This window comes from Scyliorhinus torazame, chromosome 13 (assembly GCF_047496885.1).
Source record: "Scyliorhinus torazame isolate Kashiwa2021f chromosome 13, sScyTor2.1, whole genome shotgun sequence".
Taxonomy (NCBI): Eukaryota; Metazoa; Chordata; class Chondrichthyes; order Carcharhiniformes; family Scyliorhinidae; genus Scyliorhinus; species Scyliorhinus torazame.
Genome location: NC_092719.1, coordinates 136,685,151 through 136,707,015, shown reverse-complemented (window position 1 = coordinate 136,707,015; position 21,865 = coordinate 136,685,151). Strand labels below are relative to the sequence as shown.

The following is a 21,865-nucleotide window of genomic DNA, read 5'->3' as shown; positions in this document are numbered from 1 at the left end:
GGCGTGGGGGAGGGGGCAATAGGGGCGCGATCGCAGCGACTGCGCGGGCCTGGCACGCAGCCGCGAAGTGGCTCTTTTTACTGCAGGCTTTACAAATGGCAGTGCGGGCCGGGCAGTGTTGGCGGGGGTGCTTCTGCTGACCGCAGAAGTAGCAGCGGGGACCCCCGTGGTGCGCGGATTGGCGTGCGGCGCAGGTGTATTGCGAAGGCAGGGCCCCGTCTGAGGAGGTCGGCGGCGGGGTCCAAGAGGGGTAGGAAGGAGTAGAAGGGTGGGCAGCGCGGCGGGAGAGGTACGATTGTACTTTACGGGATGCGACCGTCATGGAGAGCGCCAAGGTTTTCGTCTCCGCCAGTTCGAGCGTGGCCCCTTCCAGCAATCGTTCTCGGATGCATTCCGACACAATCCCCGTCACAAAGGCATCGCGCATGAGGAGATTCGAGTGTTCAGCGGCCGTGACGGCCTGACAGTCACAGTCCCGGACGAGTGGAATTAGGGCCCGCCAGAACTCTTCGATGGACTCACCAGGTAGTTGCGAGCGGGTGGCGAGTACATGCCTGGCGAAGAGAATGTTCGTCTTCTACGCGTAGTGTTCTTTTAGGAGTTCCATTGCTTTTGTGTAATTCGTGGCGTCTTGGATCAACGGGAACACCCTGGAGCTCAGTCTGGAGTACAGGACGTTTATCTTCTGAGCCTCCGTTGGCGCGGGGTCCGCCACTTTGATGTAAGCCTCGAAACATGCTAGCCAGTGAGTAAAGTCTTTCCTGGCGTCGGGCGAGTACGGATCCAGCTGCAGGCGATCGGGCTTAATTCGGATATCCATTCTGTGGAAAATCTGACTGTAATATATTGACGCACGATCAGTTGCACAAAGAGTAAAGCTGGGTACAACTGTGGCTTTATTACAGTCAGATGTGTGGCCTCCTGCTGCAGCTGGTGAAATGGCAGGGCACTGGAGGTCATACATATTTATACAGTTCTCTGTGGGCGGAGCCAGCCGGCAGGAGCTACCGGCGAACCTGTAGTGCAGGTCCCACCTTACATCTCCTATTACAGTGGTTCACCACGGATATATAACAACAGATCATCAGCATACAGAGACACCCTACGCTCCACAGCCACTGCACCCCCCTCCCCCCGCCCACCACGTCACTATCACCTTCCATTTGTCTCAGCACCTCAGCACTATCGGCAGCACAACCAGGAGGGGGGACATGGGGCACCTCTGCCTTGTTCCCATATGTAACGGAAAATACCCCAAACTCATCTCATTCATGCGCACACTCGCCTTTGTTTCCCTATATTCAACCCACGCCACAAGCTTAGGCCCAATCCCAAACTACTCCAACACCGCAAACAAATAACTGCACTCCACACGACCAATCGCCTTCTCCGCATCCAACGCCACCACCACCTCGAAGTCCCTCCCTTCTGCCAGAGAAAGCACCATATTTAACAGACGCTGCACATTCAATGACAACTGTTTGCCATTTACGAACGTCGTCGGGTCCTCCCAAATCACCTTTGGGAGGCACTCCTCCAACCTAAGCGTCAACACCTCAGCTAAAATTCTGGCACCCATGTTTAGTTGAGATATTGGCCTATACGACCCACACTCCACCGGGTCCTTATCCTTTTTACTCAGCAATGAAATGGATGCCTGCCCCATCGCCTCTGGCAGTGTCCCCTTAATCATCGTATCTTCAAACATCTCCACCAACAGTTGCGCCAAAGTATCCAGAATTTTTTATAAAGCTCCACTGGGAACCCATCTGGGCCCGGTGCCTTGTCCATCTGCATCTTCCCTATCGCCGCCAGAACATCTCCATCCCCACTGACTCTTCCAACCCTGCCCTCTCCTCCTCGCCTACGTTAGGATACCTCCAACCGCCCAAAAGAAATCCCTCGTGTCCGGTTCATCTTCCGGGGGCTCCAATTTATACAGCTTCTTATAAACTCCTCAAATACCTTGTTCACCTGCTCCAGAGCCACCACCAACTCCCAAACCAGAACAATCTCTCTCGCAGCTGCTTGCCCGGAGCTGGCCCGCTAATGACTGGCCTTCTCCCCATACTCATATACAGCCCCCTTCGCCTGCTTTAACTGCCGAACCACCTTTCCTGTGGACAGAAGGTTAAACCCTGCCTGTAATTCCTTTTCCTCACCAGAGGATCTGGGGTAGGAACCTCCACATACCTTCCATCCACTTCCAAAATTTTCCTCTACCAGCCACTGTCGCTCCTCTCTTGCCTCCCTATCCACCTGAACCTTCAACGAGATTATCTCGCTCATATCATTGTCTTCAACTCCTCTCACACCACTGACGGCAAAGCCTCCCCGTTCCTATTAAACCCCACATATTCCTCAATGATCTTTCCCCTCTTTGCACAGAAATTTGGGACCGCCAACAACCCCACACCCAATATCCCTGCAGGCCTCTGAGTCAGTCCCTTCTCCAGGATCACTTCCACCAAATGCGGGGGATGGTCCGAGATAACAATTGCCGAGTATTCCGCTTTCCTCACCCCTGCCAACAACACCTTCCCCATTGTAAATGCGTTGATTCTTGAATGCACATTGTGTACTGGTGAAAAGAACGAATACTCCCTTTCCCCGCATACATCCACAGTGATAGGGGGTCCTCCTTTATGAGCGACGAGCTGTGCCAGTTCCTGCTTAACAAAGGCATCGCCTCGAGCAGGACGACCAGCTACAACCCCTGGGGAAACGGGCAGGTAGAAAGGGAGAACGGAATGGTCTGCAAGACCGTCCTGCTGGCCCTTCGGTACAGGAATCTCCCAGTCTCCCGCTGGCAAGAAGTCCTCCCAGTGGCCCTGCACTCCATTCGGTCACTGCTATGTACTACCACGAACCAGACACCTCATGAACATCTCCTTGTTTTCCCCAGAAAGTCCTCCTCGGGGACCTCGCTCCCAACCTGGCTAGCAACACCTGGAACTGTTCTGCTGCGGAAACATGCGAAGGCGCACAAGTCAGACCCGCTGGTCGAAAGGGTCCACCTGCTGCATGCCAACCCCCAGTATGCCTACATAGCATTCCCCGACAGACGCCAAGATACGGTCTCTCTCCGGGACCTGGCGCCCGCCGGAGCACCACGCGCGCCCGAGCCACTGCCCCCCCCCCCTCCCGTACCTGACCGGAGGGTCAGTACTGCCGCCAGAACCCCGACCGGAGCCGAGCAGGCACCGACGCCCCTTCAGGCACCCCTTCCTTCTGCCCATACTTCGACCTTACAGCGCCGACTAGGGGTGACGAAACTGCCTGGGAGGAAGACACCACGTTCCCGGAGTCACTATTGCCGGGGCCCTCACCAGGATCGCCGCCGAAACTTAGACGCTCCAGTAGGACGACCAGGCCGCCCGATCGTCTGATTGCAGCACCAAGAAGAAAATTAACAACGCAAGAACTTTCTCCGCAACCCTCGATAGCATGGTACCTGCAATACCTGGTCCTACCAGAAAAGGCGACAGTAATACTGGCCATCACCCCGCTGGCTCTTTTTTTAACAGGGGGTGAATGTGGTAAGACCAGGTATTGCGGTACCAGATAGAGGAATAACCATTGGCTAGACCGCGGGGTCTACCATTGGGCAATGTACATAGCCCCGCCCTGAGAGGCGGGGTATAAGAACCTGTGCCGTCCCCAGCAGCCTTCACTTCTATAACTTCGCTGCTGGATACAGTTCTATCTGATTAAAGCTGAATCGATATGACGCCACGTGGACTCTAGCGTATTGATTGTGCATCATGGAGAAACCTCTACCAGTCTGCCCCCCCCCCCCAACATCTCTTTCATAAACGCAGCCAACACCTTCGCCTCCCTAACCCCTGAGAGCATCAGTAAATGCAGCTTAGACCTATCCACCTTCGGATTCAGTAGTGTATTCATGTTCATTAGTTGGTGCATTTCCAAATTCGGTCTGGCAGCCTACATCTTCTTCATAAACGATAAGTTATCCAAATTTGGGGCGTACACGCTAACCAATACCACCAATCTCGCCTCCAAAGCACCCTTTACTATAACGTATCTATCCCCCTGGTCAGTCACCACCTTCTCCATCTGAAACCTCACTCTCTTACCCATCAATATCGCTAACAGCATTCCCCAGCCCGCCCAAGGCCCTACTATCAAAGCCTGAGTGGATCACCTGACTCACCCAGCCCTTCCGAAGGCTCAGCTGGTCCTTCACCCTTCGGTTGATCTCTTGCAGCAGCACCACGTCAACTTTCAAGCTCTTCAAATGCGAGAAAATTCTCGCTCGCTTCACCGGCCCCCCAACCCTTGTATGTTCCATGTTACCATACGGACTGGGAATCTCTCAGCCCCACCCTGCCCTCCTGTCAGTCATACCCCCACTCCTGACCCCGCCCAGCCAGCGGACCCAGAACTACCACTCGTCACCATTCCCCAATTACACCTCCCGCTCCCTTCCCAGAAATCCCCCAGCCACTTACTCACAAAACCACTTCTCCCTGGATTGCCCCCATTCCCCAACTATTCACACCTCCCAGGCCCATCGAAACCTGTCCACAGAGGTTTCAACAGCCGCGACCCCTCCCACCCACCTCACTCCTGTTACGTTGGCTAGTGAGGTGGCCCCTGCCAGAACCTCTTTCCCCCATCAATACCCAAAAGAAAACCAACACAAAGGCCCCTCACACCCAGACCTTCCGAACGCCCCAACACAATAGTCCCCCAAACAAAGAAGAAACAAATCCCAACACATTACCCCAAAGTCCAGAAACCATCCCCTTTCAAGCACAGTCTGAAAAGAAAAAAAAAACGTATAGTTCAAACTCAATTCAGTGCCAGTCCTTCAGCCTTCATGAATGCCTCTGCCTCCTCTGCCGTCTCAAAGTAATAGTCCCTGGAGTTGTGTGTAACTCTCTGCTTCACCGGGTAGATCATCCCAAACCTCACGTTGCTTTTACACAACGCCGCCTTTGCCCGACCAAAGCCTTCTTGCCAGCTCTGCCGTGAGATCCTGGTATAAACGAATACCATTGCCTTCCCACCTCACCTCTTGATTCAGCTTTCATCTCAGCACTTTCTCCTTCACCTGGTAGCTATGAAAGCAGGCCATCACAGCTCTTGGGGGTTCATTTCCCTTCGCTTTCGACCAGAGTGACCAATGAGCCCTGTCCAGCACATAGAGGGAGATGTCCTCCTCCTCCCCCAACAAAATGGTGAACATCTTCTCAAAATACTCTGTTGGCTGCTGGCTGGCCCTCCAGCTCTCCGGCAAACCCGCAATCCTCAGATTCTGACTTTGTGACCTGTTCTCCAGGTCCTCCACTTTAGCTCTCAGCTCTTTGTTCCTCTCCTGCACCTTCCGCAGCTCCTCACCCATTGAAGTTAACTGGTCGCTGTGCCGTGACAATGCCTCCTCCACTCCATTCAACACCTCTCCTTGCTCCTGCACCACTATCGACGTCTTTCCCAAGGCCTCCTTTATCGGGGCACGTGCATCATCCACCAACTCCTTGAGCGAAGCCATCATCTCCTTTTGATGCCTATCAAAATGCTTAGTGAACTGCCGCTCAAACTCAATCGTCATCACTTCGGCCAGCATGTCCAATATAATGGGCACAGCCCCACCTGGCGAGCTTGCTCCTGACAGCACTCCCCCTCGGGTTCAACGGCAGACTATCGCTCGCACCCTTTCTTCCCGTATTCTTCTTCTGGTATTTCGACATCCTTTGGTTGATGCAACTTTTCTAACAATCAATCACATAAAATTCTCCCCAAAATCTGGGTGAAAAGGGCTAAAAAATGAAAGCTCTAGCAGGAGCCGCACCTCCATGTCACCACCGGAAGTCGACAATCAGATTTTCAATCTGCTATTGTGAACTGTACAAAGAATCAACGAAAGCCTATTGACTTTTCTCTTCTGAAAAACAAATACATTTTCAGTTCTTTATTCTTTGTTTATTTGAGAAACTAGCAAGATGGCTTTGATTCCTGTAATAGCTCTTTGTTTGCAATTTGAATCAGATTTAAAATGAAATCATTCCCAATTATTGATATATTCCACACATTTAGAAGGCAAGGACAAGCATTAAGGTAACAATTTTTTCCAGCTTTGGTGGATTCAATGGGCTGGGTGCAAATTCTGATAGTTTTGCGAAGGGGTATTTTTACTCAAAATCATTTGTCTACTGCCGAACATAGAACCTGTTGTGAACCAGAGCAGCTTTAGGGCTTTTTTTAAGAAAAAAAAATGTTTGCATTAAAACTCTTCCTTGGTGTGGTAATTGAGTGTCGCTTTATTAATAGTTTAAAATGGGTTGTCAGCAAAAATATAAGCTTTTTTGTCTTAAATCAGCAACCTGATTGTAAAATTATTTGAAATTATTTTAATCAATTACTTTTAAAACACGCTTATTAGTCTCCTTACACCTAAATAAAAGCTTTACTTCAGTGCCTCCTCAAATACCTGCAAAAGACCACAATTAGTGGAGACGCACCATGGTGATTAATTCACTCTGGGGCAGGGATAGTTTTGTAGATGAGGTCGGCTTCCAGCACAATTCTTTTTGAAACTAGTTCAAAAGATCTCAGAAACCCTATTTTCATTGGACATTGTTTTTGCTCGAAATTCCATGAATTTCCCTAATTTTGGGTATTGGAAAAACAGCACAACCTAATGAGAATTGCATGGCAATTATGTTCATGTTTCAACTGGAATGTCAAAAGATCACTAATATAATTCCATAACCAGCCATAATTTGAATAAACATAAATATCATATAGAAAAATAAGTTAAGTTGCAAAATGACCTTGTGCCTTAAAATATTTTTGATTTGCATTTATAAGGAAACACACCCAACTAAAATAAACAACTAATTTTCCTGTAATTACAACAACATTTACTTCCCACAAAATTTAACAAATTAGTCCAAACACCCGATAACTGATTTAAGACATTTAACTCAAGGTCAGAGAGCCAGGTCTGAACCATTGGGAATGAACATCAATTCTAATATGTCCCAAAGTGAAACCAATAAGACTAAGTGTTAACTTTTCTCCAGAGATGTTGCCTGGCCTATTGAATGCGCCCAGCATTTCTGTTCTTTTTTATTTTCACTCTGGAGTCCCTGGATCCTAAAGGATTTGAGAGAGGATTCGCAGGACATCAGTTCTGTACTTTTCCATATTTGTCGATTTACTAGCACATTATGTCCATAGCTGTGTACAAATTTTTTTTTAAGTCTTCAAGAATCTTGTTTATTCTGGGTGGCTGCATAGCATCTTTTGGAAACTGGGGTCCACAAGGATGTGGCAATATTTGCAAATGAAAGGTTTGAAAGCTGCAGTGTTACATGACATTTGTTCGGTATCTTTAACATTGTAATATTTAATGTTTTTTATATTTCTCTGTCAAAGTAGGCTGCAGGATATTAGATTGCATTTGAATGTAACCAGCAGAAGAGAACTTTTGCAACCTTAACTGTTTGTGGGCCTACTCTAACTGAATATATTTGGTCCTTCATGAAGGACGTAATTATTGTGAACAGATTGAAAAGCGAATTAAAAAGCTGAAGGAAAAAATGTTCCAAGCAGAGAACAATCATCGCTTCCACAAAAGGAACACCAGAAATGTCCTTATGAGTTCTCCCAATTGACTATCCTGATTTCAGCGGAATTTCCAGATCAACAGGTAACAGGTTTCCCACCAAGGTTGTGGCAACTGAATGGAAGATAACCAAAGGAAAATTACTTTTGGTGCAAGTCACACAGTATCATAAATATTCTTGCTTAACTAGAATTCTGTTCCAAGAGCATTTCTTTTTCTCTGACTTGCCAGGTGAAGATTAGATCCCACCTGATAATATTGCTTTTCAGGACACTCCTCTCATCAACCACATCGTAAAGCAGGATGTAATACAGCTAGTAGTTAGTACTTAGTTCTTAGTAATACAGCTTTCCTTGCCTTCAACACAGAAACGTACAAGACCCAAAATGACACTTCCTAGAATCATACATATTCACAGCACATAAGGAGATCATATGGCCGTGGTGGGTCTTCCGAAGGGCAATCGTGCTTTATCCCATACAACACTTTATGTCCATAACCCTTTTAAGATCCGCATCCTCAGGTACCTGTCCAACTCCTTTTCAGGTAGAGCTTTTCAAATTTCAAAAACTCAGTGAAAATAATCTTCATTTCTCCCTCTCAATCTTTTGCCAATGATTTTAAATCTATGACCTCTCATCATTCACCCACTCACTCCAGGGAATAGCTTTTCTCTCTCCATTCTATCAAAACTGCACACCATCTCGAAAACCTTTCTAGGTCATCTCTTATTTTCCAACACCCAACATTTCTATTTCAAGGGTAACTGGTCCCCATAGCTGAAGTCTCTCATCCCTGCTAAGTCTTGATAAAACTCTTTTGTACCTTTCCTAAGGATTTTACTCACATATTTCCCAAATTGAGGTGCCCAGAATTATCCACAGTACTTCAGCTGTTGTTTTACTAGTGATTAATAAATGTTAACGTGATCACTTTGCTTTTATATTGTATGCCTGTATTTATAAACCTTATCAACTCGCCCTGTAACCTTTAATGATTTCTGTATACGGACACCATTTAACAAAACCAGGCGTTTATAATTGATGCACGATCAATTACATAAAGACGAGAGTTGAATGCAACTGAGGCTTTATTACACTAAGATGTGTGGCCTCCTACAGCAGCTGGCGAAATGGCTGTTGTATGGGAGCACACATATTTATACTCCGCCTACTGGGCAGAGCCAGCAGGCAGGGAACTACCCCCGTACCTGTAGTACAGGGCCTTACCACAAGTCACCTAATATATACATCAGCGGTGACTACCATATTTACCCCCTGTTAAAATTGAGTCCGGTGGGGGTGGTGGAGAATTATACAGAAGGATGATGTTTTAAGAGTCCAGATCAAGTTACAGGTTCAGTCGGTCCGGAGCCTTGATCTGCCGTTGGGAGCATCGCAGTGGTGGCGGCGATTCTGGTGCCGGTCTGATCCTCGGTGACTCCGGGAGCGTGCCAAAATCCTCTTCATCCTCGGGCGTGGGCAGGGGGAGGACGGATTGTCCTGGGGCGTGGGTTGCGGCTGGGTACGCCAGGGAAGGGGAGGGTGGCGCCGGGCCGGAGGGGTGTGTGTGTGTGGAACCTGCTGGTGCCAGGTCCCTGAGGGAGACAGTGTCTTGGCGGCTGTTGGGGTACGCTACGTAGGCGTACTGTGGGTTGGCGTGGAGTAGCTGTACCCTTTCGACCAACGGGTCCGCCTTGTGGAGTCGTACGTGCTTATGGAGGAGAACAGGTCCTGGAGCTGCGAGCCAAGCCGGATGCGACACCCCGGAGGTGGACTTCCTGGGGAAGGCGAAGAGGCGTTCATGTGGTGTGTCATTAGTCGCAGTGCATAGGAGCGACCGAATGGAGTGCAGTGCATCGGGGAGGACCTCTTGCCAGCGGGAGGCCAGGAGATTTCTGCAGGACGGCCCTCCAGACCGTCCCATTCTCCCTCTCCACTTGCCCATTTCCCCGGGAGTTATAGCTGGTCGTCCTGCTCGAGGCGATACCCTTGTTGAGCAGGAACTGACGCAGCTCAATGCTCATGAATGAGGATCCCCTTTGTTGTGGACGTTGGTGGGGTAGCCGAACAGAGCGAAGATGGTGTTGAGGGCTTTGATGACGGTGGCAGACGTCATGTCGGGGCATGGGATGGCGAAAAGAAATCTGGACTACTCATCGACGACACTGAGGAAGTACGTGTTACGGTCAGTGGAGGGGAGGGACCCTTTGAAGTCCATGCTGAGGCGGGAGGCCTTCACCAGGCACGCACGGTCTGGCTGGTAGAAGTGCGGTTTGCACTCCGCACAGACCTGGCAGTCTCTGGTGATTGCCCTGACTTCCTGATGGAGTAGGGCAGATTGCGGGCCTTGATGAAGTGGTACAAACGTGTGACTCCGGGTGACAAAGGTTGTCGTGCAAAGTCCGGAGTCGGTCCACCTGTGCGCTGGCACATGTACCTCGGGATAGGGCATCAGGGGGCTCGTTGAGCTTTCCGGGGTGATACAAAATCTCTGGTTTTGTAGGTGGAGAGCTCGATCCTCCACCTCAAGATTTTATCGTTTTTGATCTTGCCCCGCTATGTGTTGTTAAACATGAAGGCTACCGACCGTTGGTCAATGTGGAGAGTGAATCTCCTGCCGGCCAGGTAATGCCTCCAATGCCGCACAGCTTCAACGATGGCTTGGGCCTCTTTTTCGACGGAGGAATGCCGAATTTCAGAGGCATGAAGGGTTCGTGAAAAGAATGCCACGGGCCTGCCTGCCTGGTTGAGGGTGGCAGCTAGAGCGACGTCTGATGCGTCGCTCTCGACGTGAAAGGGGAGCATCTCGTTGACTGCGTGCAACGCGGCCTTGGCGATGTCGGTCTTAATGCGGTCGAAAGCCTGGTGAGCCTCGGCCTTTAGGGGAAAAAGAGAGGATTGGATGAGTGGGTGGGCCATGTCCGCACAATTTGAGACTCACTGGGCATAGTAAGACAAGAACCCCAGGCAACGTTTGAGGGCCTTGGGGCAGTGGGGGAGGGGGAGTTCCATGAGGGGGCGCATGCGGTCGGGATCGGGCCCCAGAACTTCGTTCTGGACCACGTTCTGGACCACATAGTCGAGGATGGCTAAGCGGTTCGTGCTGAACACACACTTCTCCTTGTTGTAAGTGAGGTTGAGGAGAGTGACGGTGCGGAGAAATTTGGCAAGATGGCATCATGGTCCTGCTGATCATGGCCGCAGATGGTGACATTGTCAAGGTACGGGAAAGTGGCCCGCAGCCCGTATCGGTCGACCATTCGGTCCATTTCCTGTTGGAAAACCGAGACCCCATTGGTGACGCCGGAAGGAACCTTAAAAAGTGGTAAAGGCGGCCATCTGACTCGAAGGCAGTCGGTCCACTTTACGGATGGGGAGCTAGTGGTAGGCGGATTTAAAGACCACAGTTGAGAAGACCCGGTACTGTGCAATCTGATTGACCATATCAGATATGCGTGGGAGGGGGTACGCGTCGAGCTGCGTGTACCTATTGATGGTCTGGCTGTAGTCCACGACCATTCTGTGTTTCTTCCCAGTTTTCACCACTACCACTTGGGCTCTCCAGGGGCTGTTGCTGGCCTCGATGATGCCTTCCCAAAGCAGTCGCTGGACTTTGGACCTGATGAAGGTCCTGTCCTGGGCACTGTACCGTCTGCTCATGGTGGCGAGGGTTTGCAATCTGGGGCTAAGTTTGCAAATAGGGAAGGTGGATTGACCTTTAGGGTCGCGAGGCCGCACACAGTAAGGGGTGGTAGGGGCCCATCGAATTTCAATGTTAGGCTCTGGAGGTTGCACTGGAAGTCCAGGCCGAGTAGTAAGGCAGCACAGAGGTAGGGGAGGACGTAGAGGCAGAAGCCGGTAAACTCCACGCCCTGGACAGTGAGAGTGGCTATGCAGTACCCCCGGATCGCCACGGAGTGGGACCCGGAGGCCAGAGAGATTCTCTGATTGGCGGGGTGTACCGCGAGGGAGCAGCGCCTTACTGTATCAGGATGAATGAAGGTCTCGGTGCTCCTGGAGTCCAGCAGGCAGGAGATCTCATGCCCATCGATTTTCACGGTTGTAGAGGCGGTTGCTAGGTTGTGTGGGCGAGACTGGTCAATCATGACCGAGGCGAGACGCGGCTGATCGTCGATGGTGGCAGATGATGGGGTGCCCGGGGGGCATGGGTCCTGGTAAGATGGCAGCACCCACGGGCCGCACGTGCCGTGGGGGAGACAAGGTGGTGGCGCTTGATGTTCCTGGGGAGGACAAGATGGCGGCGCCCAAAGGCAGTGCGTGGTCCGAGGAGGGGAGGATGGCGGCGCCCACTGGCCATACGGAGGGGGGTCGGAACAATAGCGGTGACTGAACGGGCCTGGCACACCGCCACAAAGTGCCCCTTCTTGCCGCATGCCTTGCAAAGGGCGCTACGGGCCGGGCAGCATTGTCGGGGGCGGTTTGGCTGCCCACAGAAGTAACATTTAGGGCCCCCGTGGTTGGTTGGCTGCCGCGCAGCACAGGCGTGGGGTTGGCTGAGTGGGGTCCCCGATGGGGCGGCCGTCTGCGGAGTCCACGCTGCGTAGGAGGGGTGGGCCGCGCGGCCGGGTGTGTAGGCCTGGATGTTGCGTGAGGCAACCATCAGCGAGAGCGCAAGCTTTTTGGTTGCCGCGAGGTCGAGCGTGGCCCCTTCTAAAAGGCATTGCCGGATGTTATCTGACCCTATCCCTATAACATAAGCAAGTTCGAGTGTTCTGTGGCCGTGACGGCCTGACAGTCACAGTCTCTGACTAGGGGAATTAGAGCACGCCAGAAGTCTTCTACTGACTCACCAGGGAGTCGACTGCGCGTGGAGAGGATGTGTCTGGCGTAAAGCGTGTTAGTCCACTGAGCGTAGTTTTCTTTCAGTAGCGCCATGGCTTCGTCGTAGTTCGGCACGTCCTGGATAAGTGGAAAGATGTTGGAGCTCAGCCGCGTGTAGAGGATCTGGATCTTCTGAGCTGCCAGAATTGAGTCTGGTGCAGACCTGATATAAGCTTCGAAACAGGCTAGCCAATGTTCAATGTCCTTTTTGCCGTTGCCTGATTACGGATCCAGCTGCAGGCAATTCGAATTGATGCTTTGGTCTATCTTCTGAAAATTTTAGTGGAATAAATTGATGCACGATCAATTACACAAAGACGAGAGTTGAATGCAACTGAGGCTTTATTACACTAAGATGTGTGGCCTCCTACAGAAGCTGGTGAAATGGCTGCTGCACGGGAGCACACATATTTATACTCCACATACTGGGCGGAGCCAGCAGGCAGGGAACTACCCCCGTACCTGTAGTACAGGGCCTTACCACAAATCACATAATATATACATCAATGGTGACTACCACAATAGTATACTGTCTTTCTAAATTAGTCCTCCCGAAATGCATCACTTCACACTTGTCCATACTGAACCTCATCTTCCATGTTTCTGATCATTTAACAACTGTATTATCCTGTTATGTTAACAACTAGTAATCCTGAAGCCTACAACAATCCTCATCAGTATCCACCATGTTCCCAAGTTTTATATCAGCTACAAACTTTAAAATTCTGCATCCACGTTCAAGTGAAAATTGTTTCAAAAACCAAGAGTAACAGATCCAAAATTGACTCTTTGGGAACACCATATAAACCACCTTATATACTGGAGAATAATTGTTCTTTCTGCTTCCTGTCACTGAGTAAATTCTATATCCATATCAACAATTTCCACTTAATTTGCTGGGTTTCCATCTTCTTCATAAAACCTCAAAAGGGCACTTTGCCACTGCCTTCTGAAAGTCCATTGGATTTGGATTTATTGTCACATGTACCAAGGTACAGTGAAAAGTATTGTTCTGCGTACTATCCAGACAGATCGTTCCATACATGAAAAACATAGGACATCTGATACATACACAATGTAAATTCATAGACATAGACATTGGGTGAAGCATACATATGTAAAAAGCTTCTACACCACCTTCAACAATCTTCTCTGTTACCGTAAATAATTGAAACAAATTAATCAGACATGATTTGCCTTTAATAAATCCATGTTGCTATTCTCTGGTTAACCTGTGCCATTCTAAATGAAAGCTTATTTTGTCCCTGAGAATGGTTTCTGACAACTCCCCACAACCAAATGTTGGGGCTGAATGGCCTGTAATTTTCTCATTTATCCCTCGTGCTTTTCTTGAATAGCGGCATAACAATTAGCAACTCTTCGGTCATCCACCGCTACTCCTGAATAAAAACTGTGTCCAATGTAGTATTTGTGATTGCAAGGGCTAATGTGTGGCACTGTGGCCAGGATTCTCTGTTGAGAATCCGCCCCACTCCCGCTGCTATCAAGTATGGGGAATTTGGCGCTCAGCCAAATCTCCCATTCACTGCAGGGGGACCGGCACTGTTTCTACAAACCTGCACACTATCAAAACACCAGCAATTGTATCCTGTTTTAACCTGCAATATTTTCCATAAGTTGAACGTGTTGCTAAAATTAATTTTATTCAAGATTCAGTTACAGATGATTAAGCGCTGATGTTTATTTAATGCAAGAAAGTATTCCCAGGAAAGAATGTGAAAGTCATTCTGCCCTGTGACAATGGATACAAATATCTGTAAGCTGCAGCATGCAGTCATTGGACTGGCCTCTTAACGTACAACTGAAATCAAGAAATAGATGGCCTGATGACTGCGAGAATTCTAATGCAAATAAATTATGCATATGTATCTCTTATTCAATTGTTCCCCCACCCCCTGCCCCGCCATTAGCTCATATCAGCAAATAGTAAACGTAACAGTGAATGCAAAGAGGAAGCATGCTGTCAGGTTTATTAGCACATTCTGACATTGAACAGTAGGATTAATCATGAATAATATGCTGATTTATTTGTATTTATGAGCTAAAGCATCCAGAGAATGGTATGATAGGAAATGAGTGTTAAAGGCATTTTTTCTCTTCATTTTATTGCTCTTGTGAACAAACTGTACAATAAACATGATGGTGCTTTCTACTGAAAAGGTTTAACTTGAAAAATGCTAGATTTTCCCTAACTCCAACACATCCAGACATAAATTTAATATTTAAATCTATTTGACAAATTCTGGAAAACATCCACGCAAAAACATTTTCTTTCCAATATTTACAGTTAAAGAGATCACTTCTGAAATTTAGAGATTCGGTATTTTTTTCTTGCAGTTTGTACAAATTGTCCCTGTTTCTCCACCCCCAACTTCAACTCCAAGGTTTTGCCAGTCTGACGGCCAAAAATCTGGAAAGGGGCTAAAGCCACTGGCATTAGCAAACAGCTCAGTTACAATTAAAACTTAATCTGAATAAAGTAGCTGACCAAGGACCATACTTTTAAACACTGCTTTTTCAAAGGGATCTTTGTATTAATTTGTGTTCATGTATTAAAATATGAAGAGTAATTGTCAGACATTGGAGCTTTTCTCTGACATCAGGGTAGTTTAACTGGTAGCTGAAGATCGTCACATGTGTGTCATGGTAAGTTTTAATTTGAAAAGACTGATTTAGCAAAGACAACAACGCTGGCTGGGTGGCAGGAAGGGGAAAAGGAACATTCAACAAAAACAAGTTTTAATTTGCTTGTTGCTGGAAAGCTGCATTTTTCTTTCAGTCGCTCTGAAACCAAGGAGCAAAAGATCAGCAGCTGTCTAAAATATTAAAAGTTTTGTTTTGCGAACATAATACTTTTGTGGAATTGATTTATTCAATCAGCACATGGAACCAGAATCCAACATTGCTTCAACCTTCACAGCCTATTAAGAAAGTGACATATACCTTTTGACAATTCCTCACATATACAATAATGTAAAACAAAATGTACAGGCTCAACCATGAGTTTTGGTCCCAAAACTCTGTCTCCATTCAGCCCTCCTCATCCATACTCACTATTCCTACAATCAAAGATTCAATGAAACACCAACAATGTAAGCAAACAAAATGTACTTGTGCAGGAATCTGTCCGAGGTGAAAGACAATTTCCAATGACCATTACATCTGTTAGGTTCTAACACATGCACAGGCATAGGCCTCTTCATATAACATACATTGCCAGTGTACAGCTGTGTAGGGATCCATCTACAGTTTGACTTCAGTCAGCAGTGTGAAGAGTAAACAAGAATTGCCTGAGAATGCTGACATCTGACAGGGGTGGAGGGAGGTGCATTCGATTGGCAGGGCCGGTGAAGTAGAATCTCAAAACCTGGATTATGAGGAGAAATAAATCTTGCATTTCAGAGAGAGGGAAAGAAGAGGGGGAGAAAAAAATCCAAGTTCAAACTAGTTGGGATGAAGAAGAGGAATGAAATTGAGATGCAGATATACACAAGCAGATTCATGTTCGTGAAGAGTTTAATAGTCAATGTAAAAACAGTGCTTCAATTTTTAATAATTCATAATGGGATGGTTTGCAGGGCCATTTGAAAGGGCATTTAAGGGTCAACCACATTGCTGTAGATTTAGAGTCACGTGTAGGCCAGACCAGGTAAGGGTGGCAGATTTGCCAAACCAGAGGGGGTTCTAGGTTTACAATGATTTCATGGTCATCATTAGACTTTTAATTGTTATTGAATTCAAATTTCTCAATTTGTCGTGGGGGGATTTGAACTCAGGCCCCCAGAGCATTACTTTGGGTCCCTGGATTACTAGTCCAGTGACAATACCACTGCCCACTGTAGAATATGGTTGGCCCAGGCTGATTAAGTTTTCCTACAACTAGTCAACAGCCCCCAACTGGCTAAAAGTCTAAATTCTAAATAAAAGCTTGTGGATAATGGGAATATTTAATAAACCCTAATAATTCATCAGAATAGGTAACAGGTGGAAAGACCATATGACATTTCTGATGCTTGATCCTTCATTGGAACTGGTGATGGACGGGGTCAACAGGTCTGAAATATTATGAAATGTCTTTTTTCACAGCTGTTAACAACTCCTGTGTGCTTCTTCTATTTCAGTTAAGAATTTAACCTGCCTAACACTTTGAAACATTCAAATAGAATAAATGTGAAAACTCAAATGTGCACCTGTGTTACTACAGTGTTGAGATTCATCTTAAAAATCGACCAGATTGGATAAGATGCTCGATGCTCACTTTCAAAAATAAGAGCAGCAGACTCTATGCGTGTTGGTTGCACATTTCCCCGGCCCATTTTTATAAACAGATAAATAATCTTGATAGCTTTTGAAACGAGCGCGGTTTTAGGATTGAGAAGTGGTGCACACCAGAGGAACACTCAGGCATCTCTTACTTCAAATAGTCAATTTTCAAAATAATCCCAAAGTTGCCAAGAGTAAATTGCGGAGCAATTCGCAGAGGAAGAAAAAAGTAAACTAGGAAAGAGTTAAATGCCAGGTTGCTACGCAACAAACTGCTCACTTGAATTGGTGCAGCGATCAGATGAGCTCCTTCAACAAGCTCCTGTTCGTGTCTGATTCTCCTCCAAACCTGTTTTATCCGAACACATTTTTGCTGGTGTATCTTTCCGCTCGCCTGAGCGGGCTCTCCTGGTTCCCGCCCATCCGGCGGGGTGTCGTTTAAACCCAAACTCCCGTGTGGACATTAAGGGAGACAGACGTCCCTCAAGCTGCCAGGCACCAGCAGCCACTCCAATTCAAGAACGCCTTCCTTTCGTGCATTTAAATACCAGTAGCCGTCCTCGATTGCGTTTTATTTATAAGAAACATCGTTGACTCTATTTTAAAAATCTATCTTTCAGACCATGTTTTTTTAGATGGTGTGTGCATCTATTTCCATTACTTGACAGAAATGCTACCACCATCCTTTCTGAACACAATATAAAAAGGGTAAATGTGTCTGATTATCTAACGGGTCCGCAGACTGCCCCCGCTGCTTTCTGCTGTGTTGCCTGATCGAGCAGCAGGTATGATGGACAACACCCTGAGCGATAGCAGCTCACAAAGTTACCCCCTCCCGTCCCCTCCCCTCACACCCCAGCCCAATTGTCAAGGTTATTCCTCCTCACTTGGGTCATGTTCTCCCTTTTAAAAAAAAACATGTTATTCCTTTCTCAGAGTTATCAAGCCTTTGCGCAAAGTGGACATGGGGCAAGCCCGTAATCCATCCCCTCGCTTGCTCCAAAGAAACCCCAACTCAAATGGAATCCAATGAGAGAATCAGACCAGCTCCGAGCCAGCTATCCTGCCCAAAAGAACCCTCCCTCTACCTGGTAAAGGGCGCTGGGCGAGACGCCCCAACCCCGATGAACAGACTGTAATGTCCATTGTACAAACCAACCCAATCCGCTCACAACGCTCTATTAAATGTTTATTTGAAAAAAAAAGGTTCAACACGCCTTAAAAAAACATAACCCTTACCTCTTATGCTGTCCACACGCGCACGCACTCACGAAGAAGAAAAATTGCCACGGTCACAACACAGCTTCACTCGGAACGTGGGCTGTTCTTCTCCGACAATCTGCTAAGGAAATAAATAAATAAAGTGATTTGGGAGAGGTGCCACAAGGGGCCAGGGAGAAAATGATCTAAATAGCTCCACTTGCTGCCAGCCAGCGAAAGACTAATCTGTTTTCTGCGGGCTGGACAAAGAGGGGAGACCTAACCGTGACTCGCATCGTTAGCCACTGCCAGCGGTTTATAGGAATCCATGACAACATGTCAAAAAAAAACCGAGGGAGAAGAATCCTGTAGAAAAGCTTCAGGAGTGAGTGTCTTAATGAACGTGTGGTTGGATTTTACGCAATCGGAACGGTCAAAGAAAACCAGAACTGGAATTAGGAGAAGCGACACTACATTTAGCAAACACTTTTGAAAAACAAAATGTTAAATATACAGTGCACTTTTCTCCATTTCCATTTTTTTTTTTAAAAAGAGGTACGTTCAGTTGTATTTTTAAACAGTGGGACCAAAACAAACATTGCACGTCTTTGAGATCTCGTTGCAATTCTATGTTTCATATTTCCCTGTTCACAGCCACTTACAACCAATAAACCAATATATTTCACAGTTTAACCATGTTCGCAAAGCAGAATGAGATTTTTTGTTGTTCTTGTGGCTGAAAATTATTCCTCCGAGGGTGCATTCCACATGCAGGCATCACTATAGCAGTGAATTTTAGTCTTTTTTTGGAAGGAGGGAATCTATTTATGTATCTATTGCATTCATCCGGTAAAAACAAGTGTCCCTTCCAGTTTGATGGCAGCCCAAGTCTACAAAGACTGTTGATAATAGACAGTTTCTAATTTGAAGCATTTTCTATAATATTTGCACCAACCTGTGAGACAGTCCAGCAAAGCAACTCGCCCTCACACCTTCAAAGAAAATGTGGAGGAAAATGGGGGTTACGTCAGGGAGGTGTCAGTCAGGGCTGGGCGTGCCCTGGAGGTACTGGACTCACTGCTGGGGCATCGAACCCTTTGCACTGTCCGACAGTCCTCCAGACAAACACACACATTCAGCTTGGTAGAGGACTGCAGATCTATTAACCAGCGTGAAGCCAAAACTCATATTTCTTCCCGCTGGCAGCTGTCATTTGCAATTTCCCTCCAGTAAAAAAAGAACTATTATAATCCTATTTTGTTGAGTTTTTAAAAAAAAAACTCTTATCTGGTGAGATTTCTAGTCCAAACACGATGATCTCTGCATCTGGCTACTGAGCCGTTTCATTTCCCAATCATCCGTGCTGTAGTTGGGATCTTATCTATCTCCCACTTTCTCCATTATCCCAGCCTTCGCTGCCTCGGCAGCCTTTCTTCAGCAGTGACCTCATCCAATCCTATCTACTCGTCAACACCACACTCACCCCCCTTCGCTGCATAGAACCGTCACCTCTCAAGATAAATGACTGAACCGCTATATTGCAACACTTAACATCTCATTTGATGGGACGTTTTGTCAAAGTCCAGTCCCTTTATGTGTCACTGGTGTTCAATTCATTCCTTATCTTTAGCCCCCCAAATTTAACAATTTGATTTCCGCTGGCTCCAACCTTCAGTCCGGACATCTTCACTGACCCTCTCCTGATCTCCAATGGAACTCACATGTCACCACTGAAGAAGCTATTTCCAAAAATACTCCCGGCCCCATCCACTCAAATACCCCTCCCTTCAAATTTAGGACACCTAAAATTAGAGTTATTGCTGCCATTTAATGTCCCTGTTCCGAAGCTGCATTGAACACAACTATACAGCTGATCACCGATCGTATTTCGTCTGAAAGTTTCCCCATCTCATTCCCAGAAACTTGCAGTGCTCTTTACTTTGTTCTGTCCAAGGGTAATTTGTGCACATAACTGATCTCCTCTTACCAAGTTATTTTTTCGCCCAATGTCCAATATCGCTCCATCCAAACGTTTCTCCTGCTGCTCCCTACTGCTTCTTCATTATTCTTCTCACAAATGGTACAGGGTTCCTTTTCAATCTCATCCCTAAATAGGATGGTATCAGAGCCCTTTCCTTTATTGAGATGTGTTTCAACTGGCTGGCATCTACAATTACGTCTCCATTTGACTGAACTCATTCTTATTCTGTGATAGCAGATTCAGTTTCTCAATATAAGATGACACCGGATTACATCATTGAACTCCATTCCGCCCTACTTGTACATTAGTGGACCTCGTAGTGGCGCTGCTGGTGATAAGTGGTGTACATGGCATGCCTGTTACCTACCTGCCATCTACATGCAGTTGGCTTTCTTGGCCTCCATCCAGTAATTCTGTGCCTCTTTATATTTTCTTCCTCTTTCTGTTCTCTCCTCCTCTTCTACGTGTTTTGTTTTATTTTGGCTTTCTCTTTATGGCTAGAAGGACATGGTGTGGCAAGAGTTGGACTGGTGGAGGGTCGCAAGCTGAGGTTTTGCAGTTGGATATCTTTTGCAGTCCTCAATTAATCTTTGCATTTGCCATCAGCCTGTCAATCTTTCTCCCATCACTTGCAGTGTGAATTCCAACACTTTCCAATCTTCATTGATCGACTCCTACCCCTACCTTTCACAACAGCTCCCTCAAACCTATTACCTTCTTTGACCATTCCTCGCGATTAAAAGATCATTTATCTTCATTCACTATTAACTGCCCGGTAACCTTGCTTGTCCTCCTTGTGAACCTAGCCCTTGTTGTCATCCTCCGCTCCAGAATACAATACTGTTCTTCCCAACACCCAACATGAACATGCCCATTCACTTTTCCCTTTTCCTGATTATTCCTCATGCTCACACTTTATTTTTGTTCTCAGTGCTCCCACTGACCCCTGAAAAAATATATTACGAACATACATATGGACATATGAATTAGGAGCAGGAGTAGGCCACTCAGCCCTTCTACTCTGCTCCACCATTCAATGAGGTCATGGTTACTCTGATTGTAATCTCGACTCCACATTTCTGGCAACCCCCGATAACATTTTTCGCCCTTGCTTACCAAGAACCTATCTAACTCTGCTTTAAAATATTAAAAGACTCTGCTTCCACCACCTTAGCCTTTGTAGTACATGCACCAGAACACCTGGATCTCTCTTCATGTCGGATCTTGGCAATCTCTCTCCATTTAGATATAGTGCGGGATTCTCTGACCACTGACACCAAAACCGCGTTTGGCGATCGGCCGGAGAATCCATCTTTATGACGGAATCGGGGGTGGCGCCGTTTTTCCGATGCTCCGCTCCCTCAAAAATGGCGTTGGGACAGCCTCAGGACGTGACCTGCAGCCCTCCTCTGATGCTCCGCCCCTGTTGGGCCGATTTTCTGACGCATCTGTCGCGTGTCCTCTCACCTTTCGTAAACCTGCCGTGTCAGCTGCGGACTGTGTCCAGTGCCGCCACAGTCATGGGGGGGAGCCATTTTGCTGGCAGGGGAGGCTTCAGTGGGAGCTGCAGGGACTGGTGGGGGTTAGTCCAAGGGTGCCGAGGGGTGTTACAGGGGGGCAGTTTTTGACAGGCCGGATGTGTGCGCAGTCAGCGCCATGTTGCATGGCGCGGTCGCCACAGACCGCCGTCGTGCGCATGCGCAGCCACGGACCCGGCCATTCTGCATCCGTAACAGCAGGTAAGGCTTTATGTGGCGCGGCTGCCAGTCCCTCACCAGTCACGGAATCGTTGAGGGTTTGGCGCCAATTTTGGCATCCTACATTGCCCGTGAATTCTCCGTTTGAGCCGGCACTTAGCCGCTGAAACAGAGAATCCAGCCCAATATGTTTTATTTTTATTTTTCCTGCCAAAATGGAAAATTTCACATTTTCCATATTATATTCAATTTGCCAAGTCTTTCC

At 47.4% G+C, this 21,865-nt stretch overlaps 1 protein-coding gene across 9 annotated transcripts in view; it reads right to left on the bottom strand.

Annotated features, from left to right (window-relative positions):
- The window catches only part of chl1b (cell adhesion molecule L1-like b), a 1,336,546-nt gene extending 1,317,229 nt beyond the window's left edge, over nucleotides 1-19,317 (bottom strand). For 5 of the 9 annotated variants that reach the window (XM_072472184.1, XM_072472196.1, XM_072472195.1 and 2 more), the window contains exon 1: nucleotides 17,962-18,257. The gene's annotated coding sequence lies outside the window, so the exon portion shown is untranslated. Of the gene's footprint in view, nucleotides 1-17,961; nucleotides 18,258-18,877 lie in introns of those variants that run through there. The other 4 variants (XM_072472185.1, XM_072472186.1, XM_072472194.1 and 1 more) reach the window with 4 other exon arrangements.
- Between the last annotated feature and the right edge of the window lie 2,548 nt (nucleotides 19,318-21,865).